This window comes from Mauremys mutica, chromosome 1, assembly GCF_020497125.1.
Source record: "Mauremys mutica isolate MM-2020 ecotype Southern chromosome 1, ASM2049712v1, whole genome shotgun sequence".
In the NCBI taxonomy this organism is placed as follows: Eukaryota; Metazoa; Chordata; order Testudines; family Geoemydidae; genus Mauremys; species Mauremys mutica.
This window is the reverse complement of record NC_059072.1, coordinates 172999204-173025442: the sequence shown is the minus strand read 5'-3', so window position 1 is coordinate 173025442 and position 26239 is coordinate 172999204. Positions and strand designations below refer to the sequence as shown.

Below are 26239 nucleotides of genomic sequence, written 5' to 3'. Positions count from 1 at the left end.
AAGGTGGAAGTACGCATACCAACAAGAGGAGTCTAATCAATTGAGATGAGCTATCCTCAGCAGGAGGAAAAAAAACTTTTTGAAGTGATAATTAAGATGGCCCATAGAAGGTGTGAGGAGAACTTAACATAGGGAAATAGATTCAATTAGTGTAATGACCCAACCGTTCCCAGTCTCTGTTTAGGCCAGAGTTAATTGTATCTAATTTGCATATTAATTCGAGTTCAGCAGTTTTGGAGTTCAACAGACTCCAAAGAGAAACTGCTGAACTCGAATCTAATTGAATCTATTTCCCTATGTTAAGTTCTCCTCACACCTTCTATGGGCCATCTTAATTATCACTTCAAAAAGTTTTTTTTCCTCCTGCTGATGATAGCTCATCTCAATTGATTAGACTCCTCTTGTTGGTATGCGTACTTCCACCTTTTCATGTTCTCTGAATGTATAAATTTCTCCTGTCTGTGTGTTCCATTCTATGAACACACAGACAGGACAAGAAGTGAGCTGTAGCTCACGAAAGAAGTGAGCTGTAGCTCACGAAAGCTCATGCTGAAATAAATTTGTTAGTCTCTAAGGTGCCACAAGTACTCCTGTTCTTTTTTATTAGAAATCAGGAATTCCTGGTTCCCAGATCAGGAAGCCATAAGTCTACTAGCGCACATACCTCTTCATACACTGGGTAAGAGCAGGAGAAAGAGGAGCAATCACTTCCTGATTAAGTAAGCACACCAATAGTATATGTATATGATTTATCATTTGTACTTTTAATCAAAGATGGATTGAGGCAAAGGAAGAAACCGAAAAGTTCATTCCCAATCAGAAGCAATATATTTGTGTATATCATCGATTGTCTCTTGTTTTTCTCCAAAACTAAAGTTGAGGACTGTCATGCTGAGCTTTACAAGCCCCTAGACCCAGATCAGAGTTGTGCCTTAAAGGTTAAACTTCTATGGCTGTGCAAACTGGAGCCAACTTGATAGAGATTGATTTTAAAAGTTTTTTTTTAAAGGAATTTTCTTGCTGTAAAGGCATTGCTCTGCTGAACATGAGTGAGCACTGAACCACCAGAACAGTAACATATATATAAAAACATTCCATTGCAGCCTCTCTCCAGCACAAGTGCCCGTGTTTATCAGCCTGATGAAAAATGTTCATTGAGGTCCTTCTTACAAAAACATTCTACCAACACATGCAAAAACTAGAGATGGTCAGGAATAGAAACCGGAGACTATCAAAATAAAACGTTTCAGCTTTTTCCCGTTGAAAATGTTCATAGAAAATGATTTCTTCTTCCAAAAGTTTCAATATCCGTGAAATTGCACTTTTCCATGGAAAAGTGTTACGTTGAAAATATTTCAACCAGCCCTAACAAAATCAGCTATAAAAATGTTCTAGATTAGAAGTATCTCCTATATAAAATATGAAAACTTTATATATTTTCTGTTACAGCACACTCAGTAGGGTCAGGGAAAAGAATATGTCAGATTATCAGTACAGAACTAGCAATTGCAGTAGGCAAGTGCAAGCTGTGTATTTTGTTAGACACTGTCACAATACATTAGTGAAATACCATATTAGATAACTAATGTGAAATGATGTTCCACTGATAGGGATGTCACTAATACTGTAGTCGGTTGTATTGACATCACGCAGTAAGGCAGTTATTCACAGTTATAAACCTGGCACTGGGCATCCAAAATAAAGCCAGAGAAGCTGTGTTAAGTGCTTGCATTCCCACCTGGTCCCAATAAAGTGGCAACCGGCATCCTGGGTTTTGGCCAATTTTCATCCTGTAATTACCTGTGCATCAAATCTGCTTTGGACCCATTCCTTGCTGACAAATGCTGTCTTCTGAATAATGATGGTCAGCAATGTATGTGAGAGGAGGGAGAATGCTCTGATATTATTATGCTCTTCTCCCTTGCTTGATGACACTTAAAAGGGTCGTAGACGTGTACTGAAAATGAATAGAATCTGTTTCAGGAGAGCATAAGAATGCAGAAAAGGTTTTTTTTCCTCTTTCTTGCAAAGGAGCACACTTCATTAAAGAATGTGGTCTCCAGAACCCCCCCCATTTTTCCTGGTCAGAGAAAAATCCTGGATTGAACTGATGTACAGCAATAACAAGAAATGATTTGGCAGCTGTGTCCCACTTGTTAATTTCAATGATTACTAGATGGTAAAAGCTGGAATACTTAGTGCTGACTCTAATAGCTGCCAATAGTTCCAGTTTAGCAAAGACTGGTCCAAGGTTTGCAATCTCACTCCAAATAACTAATTCTATCCAGAGTCCTGGGACCACAGCAGCAGGGGGCAATTTTGCTTTTTTGGTCACTCAGTGACTCCTTCCTCTTCCTGTGTCCAATATGCAGCAGCAGCTCCCAGATCTCCCTCTCCAGCCACCTCTCAGAGCTACATTCAGGGGGAGACTGATACCACAGTGATGAATGCAGAGTAAGAACCTTACCAGATGAAATAGGGAGCCAGTGCCGAGAGAACAAAAGCAGTGGATCAAACTCAGTAGAGCAACATGGGAAAGAAGGAACAACATTTTTCCAGGAGATGATTTTTTTCAAAAAAAAGTTGAGGACAAGCACCTGCCAGAGATTTCATGCACAAAACCTTTAAGGAAAAAAAACAAAACAAAAAACTTAAAATGCACCATAATATACCCAACAGCTATCTGGTGGCTGGAGGCTTGATATTCCCACAACTTGGTTCATTAGAAGAACTGTACCTGGAAATATTTTTCCACATGTTGGCAACTCTGGCTCTTAAATTAAAGTACGACTACAGATTTGTAGACCCATTGCTTCTGACAGAATAAGAAATGCTGGCACCAACTCTTCTTGCTGTCTTATGAATATCAATGGAGAAGCTAACACTACAACATCAGAGAACCATAACTTATACTGGAGGGAAAAAAACATAACAAGCGTTCTCCAGAGACTTCATAAGCTTACAAGTTCATTTTCTATGACATTCAGGGAGAATTGTCCCCTCTTTCCCAACTACTACAGCAGGGCAAGGTCAGAACTTCAACAGTACCCAGATAGCAGGAAAAGATATTCCATCAGATCTGCCTGATTCCTTAAGCTCTTAGACTTGTATGCTCACCTCACACATCCATCCTCTGGAACATTGCTCGAAGGATTCCAAAATGACAGGAGAGAGAAAATGAAACATTCAAACATTAGGAATGTTCATCCTCATTAAAGTTTCCTTACGTGTCGCTGCTTTCTAGCTCCAATAACAAAGTTGTGGCAGTAGTTGTTATCCAGAGAAATCAATTCTCCTGTGGGGAATGGGGTGTTTTTTTTCCCCCTGAGTGTCTGAAATATCAGAGAATGTTCATTTTTTCCCTCTCCCTCTCTTTTGGCTATTTTAAGAACTGAAACAAAAACAGGGCTGTCTCAGAAATAAGATAGTTGAAGAAAATACTTTGGATCTTTATGGCTCTGACTTTGACTAGCTAGCCCCCAACTAATGAAGGCATTGCCTGTCCAAGAGAGTTTCAAAATTATCTCTCATTAAAAAGGCCCATTTTTTTTTACCATGCAATACTATGGAATCTTTGTCACAAGGTAACACTGATGTTGAAATCTTAGTAGGATTCAAAAAAGGACCAGACATTTAGATGGATAATGAGAACATCCCAGAATTGCAATAGCAAGAGTTGATATTTTTTTTAAACCTGTGGCCAGGTTTAAAACCTTAACTTTCTACTGAAGAGTTTCTTAGATTTTTTTTTCGTGGGGGAGGGAGTGCGAGACATCTGATACTGACCCACTGCCAGAGACAAGGCATTAGAGGAGATAGACACTGGTCTGATCTACCTATTGTGGCAGCTTTTGTGTTCCTAGATTTCAAATTACCTAGACATGCCAATGTCCTGAGATGAATATTTTCCTTAAAAAAAAAAAAAAGCATTTTATATTGTTTCTGCTGGATGCCAATATTTGCCTCAGCTGCTTCTTCACACTGTTCCATATATAGACATGACTCTTTATTTATGTTCCAACAAGAAATTAAGCCATTTATCCTTTATGGCAATTAAGGGATGTAATTAACTGACATAAACCTGGTTTTCACAGCAGCATAACAACTTTTTAATCTATCTTTTGAAAGCTCAGCCTAAGGGCCTTATTCTTCTAACACATGGCTTTTCTACATACAGCATTGCAGTAGTTTATCTAAAGGAGCAATTTTAAACTGAGTTTGTTAAACCAGTGCAGGTTTAAGCCTGTCTTATTTCAGTATAGATTAAGTCAATCAGACCTTGTCTAAATGAGAAAGCTACACGGGTTTAACTAAAGATGTAATTTTAAACTATTCCAGTTAAGACTGACTATATGGGTTTGCACTGCGTTATTTTGTTTTAAGAGTGACTTACTTTGGTTCGGCCTACCTGGGTTCCTAATCAAGTTAAGCTGAAATGAAATAAACTTGATTTAAACTAGTGTACACACAGGAGTTAACCTGGGGCAAACTAAATCAGTTTAAAATCATAACCTTACTTAAACCACTGCAACTTTCTCCTCCAGAAAAAGCCCTTTGGAACAGATTTAAACTAAATCAAAATAAGGCACCCTTGAACTGAAATCAGGCTATCCACATATGCACATGTTTAAACTGGTTTCACTCAATCTGTGCAATCTTGTGTGAGACAATGCCTATCATTCTAAATCCTGCTGATGGAACAATAGGACCTTCTATTAATCACAATATTAATGGAAACTATAACGCCAAAAAGTCTGGGTTTAAACACACTCCCAAAGCACCTTCTTTTAAATTTCTGGTTCTGGCATTTCCACCACATCTCTAAAGAGCCTGCAAAGCATTTAGAAAGAGTGAATGAAGTTATATTTAAAACTAGTGTAGTATTTTTGTGTTTTATTAATTTAATCTCAAGCATTCTAGATGACGAGAATGCTCATTCCCATATTATTCTATCTTTTCTCTTCAATTCTCTTTCCACATCAGTACACAAGGACCCTTTCTTCCATGATTTCACACTTTTATACAGACTTTCCCTTTTTCTTGGTTACAAATGATTCTGCTGTTTTCCGTTTCACATTCACAGACACATTATAGTTTTTGAAATGTCTCTCATTTTTGGTCTCCCTCACACATTTAAACCCTAGTAGCTGGGCACATATACAAAGTACAAAAAACAAGTATGCTGACATGACACATCTCTCTCATCAAGAGAGTTTTCTTCTCTTACCTTTGTATCTGTAATACAAGCATTATGAATGGTGTGATTGCTTGAAAGTTCATGATCTTCTAAGCATAAAGTCCAGCTGAGTTCATTACCCCAGTCTTTTGAAGAACAATTATTTTAAAGCTGTTGTCATGTAGGATTTTCTACCTGTCCTATAACTGAGATCTGTATCTTCACAGTTGCTTCTAATTTGCAAGGTCTGTCACTCCTTCCAACATTCCTGTCATGGTCACGAAGATCATAGATCAATCAGCTGATAGACCAATAAGATAGCAAGTTATTATGGCACTAACACTGTTCACATTCTGCTAGGGGCTCTCTTTGGCTAACAAAGCTTTTCATTCAATGTAGTATTTCCTGTTACATGAAGTTGTCTGTCTGGTGTTTGGTAAATGGCACAGCTATGAGAAGATTTTTTTTAATACAAAATATAGAACTTTGAGGGAGGAGTTAGGTTTGATTACTCCCAACTCAGACCACGAACAGTTAATGGGAATTTGATCCATGATCATTCAAATTGTGTTCTGATTAGCTGACATTTATGCAATCCAGTAACGTTTAAGATAAAGAAAATCCATAAATGAAAGTGAGAATAAGATGCTATGTAAAAAGAAGGCAAATAATTCTTTGTGCATCACTTCCATCTTTTCAAAAAACACAGTGTGTTCCTGTTTTTTTTCCATTTTCACAAATGATGATGTGACGTTTGTGTTTTATTTCTGCTGTCTCCATCTTTTGTATATCCATTGACAAGATGATTGAATAGCTCTCCTCCTTTCCCAAAAATAGAATATTAGAAGCCTAACATTAAAGGAAATCTGGTGCATTGCATTAGAGTTGAAAAGTTTTAGAGATTTGTTGTTTTTACTGAAACTGAAATCTTGTAGTTATTTCAATTTTTGAGTTGCACAGTATCCTGTTGTCATGAATTATAAAGGACAGCATATCATGCTCTTCAGAAACTCAGTTTCTTTTACCCAGAGGTCTAGTTTCCCTGGAGGACTACTAAGCATACAATTGTATCCAGATAGCCCTTTGTTATAGGTAAAGATTTTTACTGGACTTCCTTCAGCAGAGAAACTGCCTTGGTGAAATATCAGTTGGTTCCTACTCATTAGAAATCTTCATACTCTTAAACTATTCCTGAAACTACAGGTAACTATGTGTGACTCTGCAGGTAGCTACAAGCTACCAAGATACCTTTGTTAGTGCACTAACTTTTACTTCTGGAGACCAACATTAAAACTCTGTTTTAGGTGAAACGAATGAACAGAATTTTGGTGGTTTCATCCATTTCCCCAGTGAACCTTTGTGCACATCACGTTCAGGAAAACAGAGATAGAAAGAGAAGTTTAATTATCAATTAAGTACATGCAATTTCTTTCAGGTAGAAAGAATCTGATACATATGAATGGTATAAAATAGGAGAATGCTGCCTTTGAAACAGTACTACAGAAATAGGTAAGCTACAGAAATCCAAGTACAAGGTATTTTCTGAGATTAATGACTGGTGGGGAAGTGTTGCCAGATCTAACATATGACCCAACTGATACATAAATAAACACATGTACTTTCTGAAACATACTGGGTAATCATCAATGAAACATGTGACGTTTCCCAGAACCATTGGAAAATTCTAATCACAGCAACCTACACCTGAAATGCTCTGGACCCAAGATTATTTTAGCTACTGCAAACCATAAGTGACCAGAATAGGTATGGTATATGCATTTTCACTTTCAATTGATACCAGACAATTCAAGAGAATTAAAGTTCTGTTGATAAGACCGTCAGATTGCCTGAATTCAATTCATGGTAGACAATAATTCAACATCAGTATATCGTGGGATGCTTCTTCAGAAAAGGCAAACTTTATAGTATGAGGAAGATAAAAGAGGTATTATATGAGGAATGAACTGGTAACTATTTAACTTCATTTAACAACTTTAACAAAGCAGCACCAGGAGTGTTGCACACATTTACAAAAGTTATTGTTAAATTATAGAGCTGTCAGTGGAACCTTCCCATGGTGGTGGGAAGGGAACTGTCCTCATCTGAGACCCTGAGGCAGGCTCAATCTTTCAGAGCATCTAGCTGGCATGCTGGAATAATTTGGCCAACCTTCTTTCAGTCTTATAGTGATGGAGTGTATATTTGTATACTTTCACTAAGGACAGCATTCCCTTTGCCTCTAGAGAGCAGGGCGACAATCTATAGAAGAGGAAGAAAAATGGTGTATAGGTTTAGAAAACTTGAACTATGAAAACAGGTTAAGACAAGTGATCAGAGATAAAATGTTACTAAGGAGCAATAAGATGATGCTACGTAAGTATTGTGAGGAATTAATAAAAGATAGGGGACAAAATGGGAGAAAAATTACTGTAGTCAAGATCACAGCCCAAACTAATGCCTTAAAGCAGGGGACCCCGACGCGGTGCCCGTGGGCACCATGGCGCCCGTGGGGGCATCTAAATGCGCCCGTGTTCTGGCTGGCAGTCAAGCATCCACTGAAATGCCACCGAATTTCGGCGGCATTTCGGTGGATGCTCGACCGCCGCCACGGTCCTTCGTCTGGCGCCCGCCAGGCAAAAAGGTTGGGGACCACTGCCTTAAAGAAAAGAAAATACCAGAAAGAGACTTATAACAGTGAGATCAAGAAGTGAAATAACCTGGCAAAGATGATGTGAGCTCGCTATTGATGGAGATATTCAAAGTTGTCTTTGAGAAGGGACTGATGAAAATTTATGTCAAAATTCATTCATACTAGTCTTCAGTAATGCTGGAAGAAGGAGAACATTACCGAGGAAGCTCTTTCCAACTCTAGTCTCTCTGACACTAGCTCTCAAGCTTTGCCAGGCTGCGGTTCTGTTACAAACACAAAGTTCTATGACCCTGCTCCCAATAAAGAAATCAAGGGTGGTCACCACCTAGTGAAACCTGCTCACAAAACCCCAGCTCAAGAACATATAATTGATGACCAGGAAACCTCTGCTCACTAACGCATAATTTGCTAAGTCGCTGCTGAAAAGAGGCCCACAACTTGAATAGCAGCCCTGTTACCCGTTAAAACTCAAGTGTGTTGGCAGAGTTGTGCAGAGACATTTGCACAGCACATTGCCGGCCCTATTCCTGGCATGAGCTAGCATTGTTAATCCCTTACTTTCATAAGGGCTAAATTCATTATTTTAAATAGGCACAGCAGATGCTGTTCTAATCACTAGTCTTGCATGTGAGTCTGAGAGCTTAAAGTCCTTCCTTTTGCCCAAGTGATGTAATTACATGGAAAGTCGATGTCCTTCAAGCATGGAAACTTTAAACTCAATATTATTATAAATTAAAAACCCAGGTTTCTTGTAGAATAAATATGAAAATGTTAAAACCAAAGATCTAAGGAAAATGGCAACATATATTTTCCCAATACAGGCTTCAAGATAAGTGAGATGCTTCAGAATCGCTATGTATTAGCTACGTAGCTAGATTCATATTTTCAAAGAGAATATTGAAACCAAAGTAACAAGTTCAGATATTGAAATCAGATAAAAAAAATCCAATTACTATATAAACAAGATCATACAGATTGTGTCCACACACCAGTCACTAGTTAAACAGGAAAAAGTGTCCATTTTCTGCTAGATTGGGGGAAGTTTGAAGAAAACATTTCTTTTTCACTATAGTGCTGATGAAAGGTGCAAAATTAACAGTACTAGAAACCAAAGTCCTTTATTTATCATGAAATCACAAATCAGAGATCACAGCAATGCTAACTTCTCATATTACAAAATTTATGTGCCTTAGTTTTCTCCCAAAGAGACCACTCATGGTTTCAGGGAAAATCCAGGACCTTTCTGTTTAGATGGTTTAACGAGAGTGTCAATTCACATTTTAATTCCTTATTATATAGTTGCTATCCATTAAGATGGAGACCACCAACTCATTTCCAGCAGGCCATCTAACATCCTGAAAATGTTAATAACTTTCACTCACTACTGAACTGGGCTTGATATAAAGGAGCGATGTATAAGATAAATATGCTGGGTCACATCCTTTCGAGTCACTTTCTGCATGTGAGATTGCTGAAGCTAACACTTTTTGAATAACTGGACATAAAGCCATTGTTTCTCTTTTTGCTATTTCCTATGTCACCTTTCCAAAGCTCAACACAGAGACACAGATTTTATCTATGAACACCAAGCAATATCTTAACCAACCAATTCAAAGGTTTTATTGAAATTTTTTTGCTGTTTTGACTTCAATAATTTACACCAAACTGTATGCCTAAACTTAACACTTAAGCAGCATTTTCGTAGGATCCAGTTATTTGCATTGTTTGAACTTGCTGTTGTGATGTTCGCACTTTTACAAAAATGCTTAATAGATGGCTAACAAAACAAATGTGCAGTTGACCTACTTATGTATAATAACCTGTGTTGCATTTCAAATATCTAACACATACAGTCTGTGTCAGAAACAGATGAAAACATCAAGATGCACAAAACACCGATGTTTTAATATATGTTAACAAGAGGAGTTTCTATTACTAGGTAAGCACAAGTAGAATGTTCAAATGTTTTCAATAGGGTTACCATCTGTCATGCATTTTAAGAGACAACACTTATTCAGTAACGAATTGCCCACAAGCCTTAAATGATAAGAAGCTATTAAGAAGCATCTGACAGGATGAAAGTATGCTTAGGTGAGCTTCTGTGGCTGTCACCAAGGAAAGGAGATTCCACAGCCTGGAAAGGAAAGCAGTGTAAGATACTTCAGTGATTCTAGCTTGTGCTGCTTCCTTCTGTGGGTTTTTGGAAGGGAGTCTAGCTAGCCTTGTCCCCCTCAAATGCACAAAGTTGGAACCCTGTAGAGAGAGTTAAAAGTAGGTTGGAATGCAGTTTTCCTTCATATGCAGAGCCAGAGGGAGAACTGGACTATACCTATTCAAGCAGGGTGGTACAAATGTCAGGTACTTGTACCAGAAATAAAATGTTATTGATTGGAATCTCTTGCCAGTAATGTGTACCATGCATTTCATGCAGTTGTAGATGTATTTCTATGATGCATACAGGGTTGCTGTTCATCCAGATTTGAGAAGGGTGTGATCTTAATTTCTGTGTGCCTCAGTTCCCCATGTTACACAAAATGGGGATAATGCTTCCCTATTTTTGTGAGTTTGTATTAAATAAATTCATTAATATATGTGAGGTGCCCAGATGCTAAGATGATGGGCTCCCTAAGTGAACATAGCTAGACGGAGGGCATGAAGATGCATTTGAGGTAGTGGTAGTATTGCTTCTACACTAGCATAGCTCAGTACACAGAGGAGAAACACCTCTTACCAAAATTCTGCAACATCTTGAGAGTGCATGAAAATTAGTAAAGGTAGAAGGGGCAGTACATGCTGAGCTGCTCATTATTCAGATCACAGTTATTAAAAATAGTAAGGGTAGAAATTACATTTTGAAATAATTCCTCTTACATGAACTTCGGTGGTAGTCAAATTAGTACCATTTTGGGCATTTACTAGTGATTCAGCAACTATGGGTTAATCAAAGAAATTAAATATCAGAAAATCTGGAAAATTTCACAGGGTCTCACATCAATCCCCTTGATTCATAGATTCCATGGCCAGAAGGGAAGATAGGCATGATCTAGTCTGAACTCCTGTATAGCACATGCCATAAAACTTTCCCAATATAATTCCTAGATCATATGTTTGAGACTAAACAGCCAACCTTGATTTTAAAAATGTTACTGATGGAGAATCTAACATGCACATTAGTAAATTATTCCAGTAGCTAATTTCTCTCACACTTTATTTCCAGTCTGAATTTGTTTAGCTTTAACTTCCAGCCATTGGATCATGTTACATGTTTCTCTGCTGGACACTAAAAGCCCATTATTAAACATTTTTGATGTAGATCCTTATAGGCTGTAATCAAGTCCTCCCATAACCTTCTTTTTGTTAATCTAAATAGATTGAGCTCTGAGTCTATCAATAAGACGTTTTCTAATGCCTTTTAATCCTTCTCATGGCTGTTCTCTGAACGCTCTCCAATTTATCAACATCCTTCTTGAACTGCGGACACCAGAACTTGACACAGTATTCCAGCAGTGGTTGCACCAGTGCCCAATAGAGGTAAAATAACTTCTCTACTCCTACTCAAGATTTCCCTGTATATGCACCACAAGATCGCAATAGTTCTTTGATCACAGTGTCATACTGGGAGCTTATGTTCAGCTGATTATCTACCACAACCGCCAAATCTTTTTCAGAGTCACAGCTTCCCTGGGATACAGTCCCCCATCCTGTATGTATGGCCTACATTCTTTGTTCCAAGATATATATACATATTTACATTTAGCCATATTAAAACAGAGTTTTTGCTTGCACCCAGTTCTCTAAGCAATCCAGTTCACTCTGAATCAGTGACCATCCTCTTAATTATTTTCCAGTCCCTCTGATTTTTGTGTCATCTGCCAACTTTATCAGCGATAAGTGCTCGTTTTCTTGCAGCTCATTGATAAAATTGTTAAATAGCGTAAGGCCAAGAACAGATCTCTGCAGGATTACTGGAAACATATGGCTTGATGATGATTCTTCATTTACCCTTTTATACACATCAGCTAGCCAGTTTTAATATGTGCCATGTTAATTTTATAGTGTTCTATTTTTTAAAATCAAGAAAGCTATGTGGTACCAACTCAAACCTTAGATGTCTGTAAGTATATTACATCAGCATCATTACCTCAATCAACCGAACTTTTAACCTCATAACAAAAAGAGATATCAAGTTAGTTTGACAGTATCTATTTTCCATAAACTCATGCTGATTTGCATGAATTACATTGCCCTTATTTAATTCTATATTAATTGAGTGCCGTATCAGCCACTCCATTATCTTGCCTGGGAGTGATGTCAGGCTGACAGGCCTATAATTACCCAGGTCATCCCATTTACCCTTTTTAAAAAATGGCACAACATTAGCTGTCTTCCAGTCTTCTGGAGCTTCTTCACTGCTCTAAGACTTTATTGAAAAATCAACATTAATGATCCAACGAGATCCTTTGCCAGCTCTTTTTATACTCTTGGATGCAAGTTATCTGGATCTGCTGATTTAAAAATGTTTAATGTTAGTAGCTGCTATTTAACATCCTCATGAGATAATAGTAGAATAGAAAGTGTGTTATCACCACATGAGGAGACTAGTCATACCATCTGTTTTTCCGCAAACACAGAACTGAAACGTTTATTGAATACTTCTGCCTTTTTTTTTGCATTATTGATAATTCTACCATTTCCATCTCATAATGGATCAATATCATTGTCAACAGTCTTGTCCTCAACTCTCATGGCCATAGATCTCTTCTTTTGTCTCTTTGCTTCCATTTTCGTGTTTTTTTTCCAATTCTTAATTTATATTCATTACAATCAACTTCCCTTTTCTTCCTTTTATAGCTGCCTTCACTTCCCTCTAAACCAGGTCAGCATTTTAACCAGTGGTGCCTTCTTCCCTGACTCTGGCTTTTTAGGCATCTAACTAGATGTTTTTAAATGATTCACAAATATCATTCACAATTTTCTCATTAAATGCATTCTCCCAGCTGATCTGGTTCATAATTTTCAGCTTTGTGAAACTAGCCCTATTAAAGGACCAAGTGTGTGTATATGTGTGTGTGTGTGTATATATATTATATAAGTGGAGATAAATATGATCAAGTCATGATCACTTATACCTAAGCTAACATCATTTTTTAGTTCAGTTCATTCCTCCTTATTTGTTCGGATAAGGTCTCATTTAAAAAATCTCATGTTGGCTGCAACACTTTTTAAGGTAGGGAAATGTCATCTATAATGTTTAGAAATTCCAAGGAAGTTTTAGTATTGGCAGCATGAGATCGCCAGCATGTGTCATTCAAATTGAAGTCCCCCAGGGCCACACAGCTTTGTTTCCTACACATTAGAGATAGGTATGTAAGAAATAGTCATCCTGTTCCCTGGTGTGATCTGGTGGTCTAATACCTCATCTTGTGCTTTATCTGTTAGGACATACATTGATCCATAAGCATTCAGGATCATTTTCTTCTGAGTTAACGGTGACTTGGAAACAGGTAATGCCATTTTTGACAGAGTGCCACTTCCCTTTCCCATTTGCCCACTTGATCCTTCCTAAATAGGTTATAATAATTGATTTTAACATTCTTGTTGTACAAATCATCCCTCCAGGTTTCAGCAATACCATCTAGATTGAATTTATGCTCATAAATGAGTTTCTCCAATCCCTCATGTTTGTCACCCAGGGATGGTGCTAGCATTGGTATATAGGAAATTCAAGAATTTCTTCTCTTCATGTCATAAGTTTTAACACTTAGATCTTTTCCCTTTATTTAGTTTCAGCTAATAAACATGACTTAAACAAAGCTGAAAAGAAGCTATGGCACAGCCTGCAAAATGCACCATAATTACACAAGCGGTAAATGCATTAGAAAGTACAATCTATAATACTATAACCTCTGAGATCACATAACAGTGTTAAAACCTGCCTGGTCTATTGTGTTATATTGTCTTACATCAAGCCACAAAGAATTAGTAACATTGGTGACAGAAGCATCCAGTACCAATTAAGGAGAGATGACCACTTTTGAGTAGTGTGTTATTTATTTAGGTGTAAATCAACTAAAAACATTCATTTTCAGAGATTTATGGAATTCGGGGACCTCAAGTGACAGCAAGTCCTTGTCTTCACATAGGGCTAAAATATAAATCACATCAGATGCCGATGGCTCAGCGGGGATGTGAGCACATTTGTTAAGATTTGACTGCCAGGCATCTCCAATTTATTTCCAGTGACTGGGCACTGAAGCTGTCATAAGGCACAGTGTAAACCTGCTCAAAATACATCAAACCTCACATGGAACATGAAGCAGTTCATCAGGAGAACAGACATTTTCATACATCATATTGGCCAGGCACAAGTCAAATAAATCAGCCAAAACTTTTAGCCAGGCAAGACAGAAAGTTCTGTTCTTCTTGCTGTCAGTAATCCATGGAGTTATAAAGTAGAGCAAATGATCCTTGCATATAATCTCATGCAACATTGCACTTCAAGGTCCTCAGTTAGTGGTTTAATAATAACTCTTAAACCTTAAGTACCTAAATTGCCTAAAAGGTACTTCAGATGTGCAATTGATCCTATTATTCAAATATAATATAAAATATTCTCTTGTCCCCTCCCCCTCCTCCAGTCTCAGGCCTTTGTTCAAGAGTAAATAAAGTAAAAGTGCATTTATTACTGTCCTTAAACATTTTTGCCTATACATCAAGCTGTTTGAACTGTTCTACATAATTAGGTTCTGGAGCTTTGGAACACTAGTTTTTCTCTAACCCAAGCATAGGTCACATACTTCAGGAACGCTAAACAAAATAGTTTCACACACAACTTTTGTTCAGCAAGGGTACTTAGAAAAATTAAACAACAAGCTAGTAAATAGCGAGGTTTTCACGACTGCCAATATATGAATACTAGAGATACACTGCTAGTGACAGCTACCATGGCATGGGAATTCAGTGTCTGATTTTCTTGTGCACACAGTGAAAGATTGGACCAATATCCAAAGAAAGGAAAACGACAGTTTAGAGTTTAGGGACATTCACAACCAAACAGAGATCAAGGAAGAATCAATAAATTGAAGAGATTTCGGAAGGGTAAGAGTAAAAGATCTAGGTTCTGTTCTTCACTCTGTCATTCTCATTGACTCAGTGTGTCACCCCAGACATGCCACTTCATGTCTTTAAAACAGAACTACTACCAACTGCCTCCCAGGGCGTGGTACTCTGTATGATTTTATGTAACAAAGTAGTCTTCATGGATGTCCTGATGTTGAAGGATCCTACATGTGAATTTTTTTTTACTTCAGCACATGGTATCTCCTTCATGATTAACATTTACAGGAATGGGAGTATTTTGTACTCTGACCCCACTAGTCTTTATCCAATAACCCATTCCCATACACGTCTGTGGTCGTATGCCAGAAATTGCATATTTTCACGGGTGAAGGAAAGTAGCTACTTATGATAGCTTTATACCATTCTGCAAAGTGATAAATATTACAGAAAATTTAACTGGGTTTCCAAAAACTTGCTTCCAAAACAAAAAAAGCATTTGTGTGGACTAAATTCAGCAGTTCTGCATGCTCACTGAGACAGTTAGAAAATGTTAAACATTTTGGCTGGTCAAAATTATTCATCTGTACAAAGCAACTTAGGTACAAATTCATTGTAGTGTGTATAAAGGCATAAAAAAGCCCCAAATATGTTTTACAAGTGCACAGAGGACGCAGTGTAATACACTCAGAGGTTCAGAGAAGCAAACCTGTTACAGACATCAGGAAGCCTGGCCTCCAAAGTTACAGGGGCAGAGATCATGCAGCTGCGGATCAAGTAACCGACTGAGGCTGAGAGGGTCATAGTCTATAGTGGCAGCCTAGCTGGATAAAATGATAAAACTTGGGACTTATAAAGTATACTTTACATGAGTCTGTGATTATTTATATGGTACTCCAAATGTGAAAGGCACATCAAGGCAAAGAAAAAGCATAATTCCTGCCACACACAGCTTGCAATAGGCAGGACACAACAAACTAAAACAAAATGAAGGGATGGGGAGAAGAAAAACTAGGATACAACAAGGCCACATGTAGAGCGAGTCAGAAAAATGTGTTATTTTCCAGGGGGAATTTTTGACAAAAATGAAAAGGATTAGCAAAGGAATTTCTTAATCACAGACACCTTTCCTATTAAGAATCACCAGAGAGCCTTACGTCTTCGCAAAATAACAAACAATCCTGAGGTGTTCCCTTAGTCTGACCTCACCCTCTTATTTGAGTCCAAAGGTCTGAGCAGTGTTACAGGTTAGGCATAGTCCCTCCTGCTGCTTCTTGCTCTCCAGCCCAGACTTCTGGCATGTGGCAGTGGACATCCCCCCTTTCCAGAAAGCATACAGTCTCTCACACTGTTTTACCCTGTGCGTAGACTGGGAAATTCTAACCCCCAGCCAGGCAAATCCCATGTGAAGAAAACAATTGTCCCCTGAAGAGTACCAGTATTTCAGTGTCATTCTAAGGTGATAGCCCTGTCCATAGTGTTCCATACACCTCTTCTGCCTGGAATGGCTGGCCTTGTTAATGGCAGACTAGCTTTTTAACAAAGAACACAAAATGGCAGTTAGCACACAAAATGGGAGACACAAAATAAGTTTGCAGTTCAATACAGATATATCCCATCCTGTCACATGTACATTTTTACATATTCAAAGCTATGTTCGAACAAAATGAAGTCATTTCACATCTTTATTAGGGGAGTGATTATGTATCATCATCCTCATTTCACAAATGGTTAGAAAGAAAGCAAAGACATTAAATGATTTCCCAAGACCATTTACAGAACCAACTCAGGACTTCCTGTTTCCCAACTACGTATTCTATCTCTGAGACCATGACATGTTTTAAGTTGTTTGCCCTCGGAGCTTTAGAAGAGCATGGATACTCCTCGGCAGTGTTTGCATCGAAAAGTCATCATGTGTTCTGAAGAGTGAGCTCTTGGTCAAAATGTGGCTCGGTGAAGGGAGAAGAGCCATTGGTTGGATGTGTTACACACACACGCGATTCTGAACGCATTAACGACGACTTGCATTTCATTTAAAGTTTTTTTTTCTTGTTTTCCATTCTTCCATGTATGCTTGCTGTATACAAAGAAGATAATACTTGTTCTTTGTAGATTGTTTGCACATCCATGGAAGTACAGTCAACAGCATTATTCTTCTGCTCAAGAAGCTTAAAGAGGTCTCTTTAACAAGAATGAATTACATGGCAAACTGCCATTGGACATTCTTTTTTTTAACCAACCTGGTCTTTTCAGAAAAGGGTACATGATGACAAACCTACTGAGAACTTGTTAATAATAATGTTCAACTAATTATCAGCTAGTAAAACAGAGTTTGTACCCAATTAGTTCACCCAAAAGGTCACCCACTAAATTGTAATCTAAAGCCATGCACTTTATATTGATCTAGTCTAATGGGTGGGAAAAACGCATTGCCTGGCTGCTCCTGTCTTTGTTACAGCAGCGAGGCTGCCAATTCAATAAATTACACAACGTAGCAAGATTTCAAGGCCTGATGCCGACAAGAAAGAAAATAATAAAAGACAAGACAAAAAAACCCATGAAAATTCTTACAAATTTTTTCCTTGCTGCTTTTTCTAAAGACCCACAAGACTTTCATTGCAACCTCTCCGTCATAGTATTTTATATACATGCACACACAATGAGTGAAATCATGGCCCCATTGAAGCCAGTGGCAAAAATCCCATTGCCATCATAGAATCAGGATTTCATCTTCTACACTTACACACACACTTTCCTCTCAGAATGTCCTCATAACGTTTTCAGGCAGATAAAATATTACCTCTTCCTGATCTGTGTGTCTTACAGTGATAAGTCTCACATTTTCCCCAACCATACACACAGCTATAGGAGTTATGCACAATATACTTTCCATTCTAAACATTTGTATGAATGGATGTCTTGGTGTGCTTAGTTTTAAGCAGATAGTGTGCCTTCCCTGATACAAATGAAGTACTATGATGCTGTATTGTGTTGACATTTATAGCCCTTTTCATAGACTATCTCAAATAGATTCAGAGGATATGAAGTGTACAGTACTGAATTGCCTGTGTGCAGGCAAACACAGCAGTCTTTATATGATGAGCTCTGTTGTATTCATGACTGTTTGCATTAGTACCATTTATTCTACAGGGAATTGGGAGACAAATACAAACTTGTATTTAATGCAACTCCAGTAATATAGACCTGCAATTGCAACTGAACAATGATCTAGTATCACAAGACTGAAATAATGTCCTACAGTTTATCTGTTAATAAATATTGCTTTTGTAGGCTTCTGTGTATGACTAAGTATCAAACACAGGCCTACTGTAACAGTTGCATCATTACGTTTATTGCCAGAGGCTGTTTCAGAACCAGTGTTATTACCAACAATTTTGTCAGTAACCATCCTCTGATACTTCTGGGCCATACACACAATTCCCTCCCCCCCCCCCAAAATGCTCTGGCCCCTCCATGCCACTTCTCTTGGAGTGACGTGCATCCCTAGAAATAAACCAAAGGAATGGTTCCTATGCTTCCACAAGGGCAGGGACTGAATGTCTGGCCTCGGAACAAAGTGCCCAAGAGATGAATGCTTCTTGAGCCCATCCAGCAATGGTCAGGCACAATCCAGCCATTAAGAAGGACATGTTTTTTCTGGTGTCATTGAACTGATTCCCTCACTAGTTTACTCTTGCCTGTTTGGCTTCACTTGGATCTCTCTCTCACTTGGTTCTCTCCATCCATCAGGGTAATGACAATGTTCAAAATAATTATCAGCTTGTTAAAACTGCATTCACGCCCAATTACTCCATCTGAAAGGTCACTCCCTAACCAGTAATCTAAAGCCATCCACTTGTATTGATCAGGTCTTTGAAAAACACACTGCCTGGCTGCTCCTGTCTCAACTAAAGTACTGAAGCTGTCAATTCAAGAACATGTAAAGCACATAAAAACCATTAAGATTTCAAGCCCAGGCACTGTAGCTGCATGCCCTTAACCTCTATTGACCAATCTCAGACATAAAACCAACTTGATAAAAAGAATAAACGTGCTTTATGGTAAATCATACAAGTACAGCTTGAAAATCCATAACACATTTCAGTTCCATTTCCCCTAACATGCCACATACTTTAGTAATTTGACTACCACTCATGAACATACCAATCCCTTCCATAGTAGCAGTTCTTTCTAGAGTCATACTAACTTTTAAAATGTAATATACTGTAGTTGCCCTCACTTATGTGCAAAAGAATTTGCTATGAATATCTGCACTGGGAATGCTACCAATAACATCAAATTCCATAAATTTTGCTCCTTCCACACTTACAATAAACAATTATGCCAAAAAGAAAAAATATATACTGTACAGTAATTTTGGATGCACTCACACCAGTATTACAATATAGGTACCTTAGACTTAGATTCTCTTTATCAACTATTATAGATTGGCTATATGATCTTGGTTTTCTAGATAGGGAACTGCACCAGAGATAGGTGAGGTGACTTACCTAAGATCTCATAAGAAGTGTGCAGCAGAGCCTGGAAGTGAATCCCAGGTCCAGTTCCTTACCCACAAACCATCCTTTTCTCTCATTATAGAAAAAAAAGTTAAAATAATCTGGAAAGTTGGAATGACTTTACTATTTTAAGAATCAAAATGAGTATCTTTCTAGAAAGTCACTTCTGTATTACAGGAACTTCCAGATAGATTCTTGGGCAACGCACTTCAGGAAAAGGAAAAAGACATCTCTCATATGGATAGAAGAAAAACCTCACAGTAAATGTCAATGCTTTTTTAGATGGAGAGGGACAATGGTCCCAATTAAGTACAGTACCAAATCTGACCCAATTGCTGATTGGGATCAACTTAATTTCGGATCAGCAATGGGTCCACTACTTTGAGAAGCAGGGATGTTTACAGCTAAATATTTAAAAAAAACCAAACCTAGATTCCAAGAATAACCTATCTCAAAAAGTTCATGAGAAACCAATAACAACAAACACTCCCCTGAGTGAGAAGTTTACCAATAACAACCACCACATCACACCGATTGAGCAGTTTCTTCTCTTCATTAGATGCCACAGGGTAATCTAGAAATTAATCTGCAAAACAAATGGAAAGTTTCATAGCTGGAACGATTATAGAATACACACAGTTGGCCAGCTATATCATGGAGACATTCTACTGAGTTTCCAATACATTAAAAACTATTGTAGGTGTTCAAGTCTACCCTTTTGCCAATATTTACAACTCCAGCAATATATTTCTCACAAAACTAATAACTGGGATTTAACATAAGATTAAAAAAAAGAATTTAATCACTGGGTAATAAGGGTATCATCTCACAGTTCTATAGGTGTTTTAGCAATAGGAACATAAAAGAACTCATCTGGCATCCCGAATGGTTGGGAAAAAAATATAATTGAGAATAGGCAATGTAGTCTTAGATGAGCTTTTTCTATATATACAATCATAACTGTAAGCAATTAAAAGATATAGCACCAGTGGCACCTTATCTCATCATATCTTAAAAAATAACATTGCGCTATCAGGGACCAACACTGGAGGAGATGTGGGAACAAACATAAAACTTGATTCCTATCTGGTGGAGTTGCCCCCAGGCACAAGATTATTAGCACAGGATTACGGATCAAATCAGGTCAATAAAGTAGTCTTCTTATGTATGCAATAATAATCTCTTAAAGACTTAATGGTATGGCCTATTGAGAACATAAATCTTTAACAATAAATTTATTAGCAGCAGCAAAGCATAGATGAGAATTGGAAATAAAAAAAAGAAACATTCCCCTCTAATAGTAGCATATATAATAAAATTAAGGACACAGTGGTAATGTAAAACTTAACACACTAAATTATAAGTCAATAAAGGAGACCAAGAAATCCGAAATATACATCTTTGTACTTGGCTTCCTTTTATTGAATTTTTGTTTAAGATGTATTCACTAGTTGTAAAACTTCTATTGAAGAGGACTATCTACAATATTATAAAGTTACAGACCTACACAACACCCCCCTTTGAAACACAAAGAAAGAAAATGAAATTACAATAAAACTATCACCAAAACTACCCTTCCTCACCAAAAAGGGCAAAGAAATATAAAATAATTAACATATTATACAGTATTAGATAAGAAAACATATAACAAAAATGGAGACCACCACCAAATCAAACTTTTTAGCACTCTGATTGCAAAATTAATTATACAAGTACTATATAAAACACTTCTTGTTAAACTCACAAGGCATCTTATGAATTTCAATATTTTAATACATATCTCTAAATTGTTTCATTAAATGGCCATAATTTTAAATAAAGTATGTTTTAAAAATAAAATTAGGCAAAAGCTAGATTCTGTACATCATTTGAAAAGGTATGTTTTTATTTAAATAAAAACCACAGCACAAAGTGAACTAAAATAAGATATCAAACTATTCTCATTGATATAAATGTATTCTGCTCTACTAAAACAACAAGGAGTCCGGTGGCACCTTAAAGACTAACAGATTTATTTTGACATAAGCTTTTGTGGGTAAAAATACTCACTTCTTCAGATGCATGAAGTGAAAATACTATTATAGTCATTTATTTTAATAGAGATAAACAATACTTGTCATTTTTTAAAATAAGATTTTTAAAATAAGATCACATTTAGACATATTGTATTAACGTAGCACTAATGGAGATAAGACATGGTATAAAATTGTTAGCCGATGTAGGGAGGGGCATCTCCACTGGCATCCATGAAGATGAAACCATTTAACTCAGCACTAATGTGGCCCAGAAAATATTTTGCAAGGGGGTGCCTCCTTCCTTCCATAAGTTTGTGAGGACTCCCATGAGACTGAATGGCATCTCCCTCAGCGATATAAGTTACATTGTCCTAAGCACCAGTATGGACAGTGCTTTGTCGGCGAGAGAGTTTATGCCTAAGGTTAGCTCTTGAGTTGGGCAGCTATGCCACTGTAAACTCTCTTGTGTAGCCATAGCCCTGGTCTTTTCCTAGTCTTGCTCCTGAGTCCTGCCTTTGACCCCAATCCAGCTTGATCACGGTACCTCGTCTCGTGACTCATCTTGGTAACTAATCTCAACTCCTGACTTCGACCCTTGCCCAGCGGATACTACTGGCCCAGCCACGTATGCCCTGGCCATTAACACAAGTTGGATGAACGATGGGACTCAGAGAGGTAATGATCTATATGTATACATTTTAATCCTCACGGCACAGCACCTACTGATAGGTATTATTCTTTATAATTTGTATTGCTGCAGAACATAAGACCCTGATCTGAACCCCCTTGTACAGGCATTGTACAGTCACACACACAGTCACAAATATAGTTCCTGGCCAAACTTGCAGTATAAACATGCATTCCCATTATAGGTGCTCTGTGACGTTTGGGGACAGGTCCTGGCTCCTCTTTCCTGGATGTGAAAGGGAGGAGAAGAGGAACGCTTTCCCCCCTGCACTCCACAGGAAAATGCAGATTCCTGAGTGATGCCAGTGCTTATTTTGTGCCAGGGCTGAGCCTTGGCACCTCTAGGTTTGGCAGTTCATAGCCCCAGCACCTCTGGCCTTGCTGCATCAGTTATGAATGTAAAAAAAATTGTTTGGACCCTGGCACCTAATTGCTAGAGCCCTGGAACCTCTTTCATTACAAATTAAGTACTGCCAGAAACCTCAAGGTAGCAAGGCCCTGCTCCCTTTCTCTTTCCACTTGTGGCTCAGAGCGAACGACGGGAAGAGTGCATCCCACACATTTTTAAAGAGTACAGTAGTTGCTACTCCTGCGGGCATTTCTTCACAGACAGTGATTTCAGAGGCATTCTGACTGTCTCTGTCCTCCACTGGCAGGATGCCTGGGATATTAGTCCCTGGTGATGTATTTCCATATTCCGTAACATAGCTTTCTTTAAAAGCCACACATAAATAAAAATGAACATATAGAAGAGTCCAAATATGCTCTTACGAAATACAGCGGATGCCAGTTATTAGCAATTTCTTGGATCCCAGCACAATGTTGCCATTATCTGAAAGTTGCCACATACTGGAAGGCCTTGTTTTCAAGCGCATGTATACATTCATTGGTATGGAACAATTATATTCTGTAGTTATAGAAACATGGCATTAACATGCAATTATTTATTACATTTTTGTTTGGTACATTGTTAAAAAACAACATTTGATCAAATAAAGCCATACCTTCTGTTCACATTCAGATTCTATCCTGCCTCCATACCAGCTGTTTGCATGACCCAGGTATGTAAAACAAAAAAAGTACTAAACAACTGTCCTCATACCAAATAAAGCAAATACCAAAAAACCCCATATATTATACTTACTAATCAATATTCCAGGTGAGTCACACAAAGCAAAGTCGCACTCAATTTCATTACAGATGGAACCTCTCTTCTAATAAAGCTATCAAAAAGCAGCATAACAGTTGCTTGCTAATATCCGAATTCTATTAATATTAATGTCAATGGGACAGAATCGGTTCCAGGGAAATGATGCTAATAACCAAAAGTTTTTTTTAAACAAGATTGCTAATAACTGGCATCCACCGTACTACTACTATGCATTTATATGGTATCTTTCATCTAAGGATCTCAAAGAATGTATAAAGCTGAGTATTATCCCCATTGCATACCTGGGGTAACTGAGGCATGGCATAGTTGAGTAATTTGCCCAAGAACATGCAGTAAAGTCAAAAATGGAGTGAGGAAGCCAGATGTTCCCATTTCCATTCTCCTCCTCTAACACACACATTTATTGCCTTCCTTTCTTATTAAGTGATATTTTCTGTAGGAAAAACTGAGGTTTTGGATGTGCCACTACATAGCCAAAAACCTAACTTTAAATATTTAAAGACCTTACAAAAATTTGGCTCACAGAATATTAAGAAAGCAAAAGGTCCACCACTGCAATGCATATACATTCCATTTTGTACACGCCCTTTTGAGGCTATCTACCACTTGTATAAAACCAATAGAAAAAACTAAGTGTAATAAATAAAAGAATCAAAGTATCCTGTGGTACCTTACAGACTTACAGACATATTGGAGCATAAGCTTTTGTGGGTGAATACCCATCCGACAAAGTGGGTATTCACCCGCGAAAGCTCATGCTCCAATACGTCTGTTAGTCTATAAGGTGCCACAGGACTCTTTGTGGCTTTTTACAGATCCAGACTAAAATGGCTACCCCTCTGATAAATAAAAGAATGGTTGTCTGTTTGGACAAGAACTGTAACTTATTGACCTTGGACAGAAAAATTGCAACTGTGAAATAATTTGTCTCTGTGTCTGTGTCCCAAAGGCAATATTTTACACCAAAGCCCTCAAAAACTATAATGCAACTTAAAAGAAGTATAATTTGACAGAGTTTTGCATATTTTTGGCACAGACTGATTGTTCATAAATAAACGTACTGTGACAGATGTCATTACACGCCTTAATAGTCAGTTGCCTCTAATCTATTTCCATTGTAGAAGAGTGAAAAAGAAAATACAGTGTCACACACTTAACTTCTGTTACAGTAAAAATTGCGTAGTATTAGACTGACAATTTACTTTACTTTCCGCTTCCAAAATTGTATCAATGGGGTCATTTCTGTGCTGAATACTACTAGCATCTGGGGCTTGGTATTTCCATTGCCCTGTACCTTATGTAGTCATTTATAGCAGTTGAAAGTAAATTTAAAATGCTACCAAATCCAAATGTACTTACTTTCTACAGGTGTGTAAACGGGCCTCAGTCTGGACTCACCCCTGCGGCACCTCCTGCTGGTGACTCTGGGAATTAGCTCATTCCAGGCAATGGAGCGCCCTCTGCAGGCTGTCCTCTGGCCCCCGTGTCCCTCCCTGGACCCGGTACCCTTTTATATGGGGTGCTGCCCCTGGCAGTAACCCCTTTCTCTCTGGGTCTCCCCTCCTTGGAGAACCCTAACCCTCTATCCCCACCTTGCCTCAGTATTGGCTACTGCCAGTCATTGTCTAGCCCCACACTCTGGGGCAGACTGCAGTATCAGCCAACTCATCACAGGCAAAGTTGGGTTTGGACCTGCTGCCTTGGCCTACACCTGGGCTGCCCTCTGCAACCCCCAGTAGCAGTTGCCCTATGCTAGGCCGCAGCGTGGGGCTTTCTAGGCTGGAGCTTCCCCAGCTCCTCAGCCTTTCCCCAGCCCTGCTTCACCCTAGGTACCTTATCTCAGTTCCCTGCAGCCAGGCCCTTCTCCCTCTGAATGCAGAGAGAGACTGTCTGCGCCTCTGGCCTCCCTGGCCTTTTATAGGGGCCAGCTGTGGCTCAGTTTGGGGCGTGGTCTCACCTGCAGCCACTCCCTCAATCAGCCCAGCTTTTAGAGCAGCAGCTCTCAAGCCCTGCCAGGCCACTTTTAAACCCCTCAGGGCAGGAGCAGGGGCTACCCTGCTACAAGGTGTCAGCAACAAGGTACAGTGCAGTGGAGAATCAGTCCTCCTGTGTCTATCTGATGTTGCAGTGAATAATATGCCCATCACCATGGTACACAGGCACCGATACCTCTACTGAATACTTAATTTTTTAAACTATGATTTACAACGAACGTAGGGGCATTGGATAACTCAAGAAATCAAGGATGAACCTCAGAGCTTTCCACTTTTAGATTAGCTATTTGCATCTCCCCTCAGAGGGTAGGAACATTTTATGACTATTCAGTGACTTTTATGAGTTTCTAGTAGACAAGTGTCCACATTACACAACCTATCAACCATACAACCTATCAAAACTGACACTTTTGTTGGCAATCTCAGTGGTGTGGTTAAAGCCTGAACAATCATGGAGAATGAACTACTCTCTAAGCCAGGGGTAGTCAATAGATGGCCCCCGGGCCAAATCCAAACCACCAGATGCTTTTGAATGGACCTCAACATATTTTAGTTACTATTTTAGGGTTTTTTATTATTTTCTTTGGAGTCTGAGCCTTGATTATATTTGGACCAAGAAATTTGGACCTTGACCAAAAAAATAATTGACTATACCTGCCCTGAATATGTTGTGTCTAGCTCAGGTAAGCACACTGGTGGGGCAAGGTAGGTAAACTTGCATGACCACTGCCTATATAATACTGCCTCAACCTTTTGTGTTAGATGAATAAATAAGGGCTTCGTTCTTCTGGGCTGCCACTGGCAGTAAAATAACAAACATTTTTTTCACTTACTATACATGCCTCCCTCCTTACCAGTACATTAAAGCATTCTGTATCTTTCCCCCTCACACAATTGAAAACTGAACAGTAAAATTGGAATTAATAACCTCAATAGGAAATACATTAATAGAACATGAAAACAAGGTGTG

The 26239-nt window shown here is 38.4% G+C and overlaps 1 protein-coding gene across 2 annotated transcripts in view; it reads right to left on the bottom strand.

The window, feature by feature from the left end:
• EPHA3 (EPH receptor A3) overlaps positions 1–26239 on the bottom strand; it is a 306893-nt gene that overhangs the window by 117772 nt on the left and 162882 nt on the right. The window lies entirely within an intron of this gene.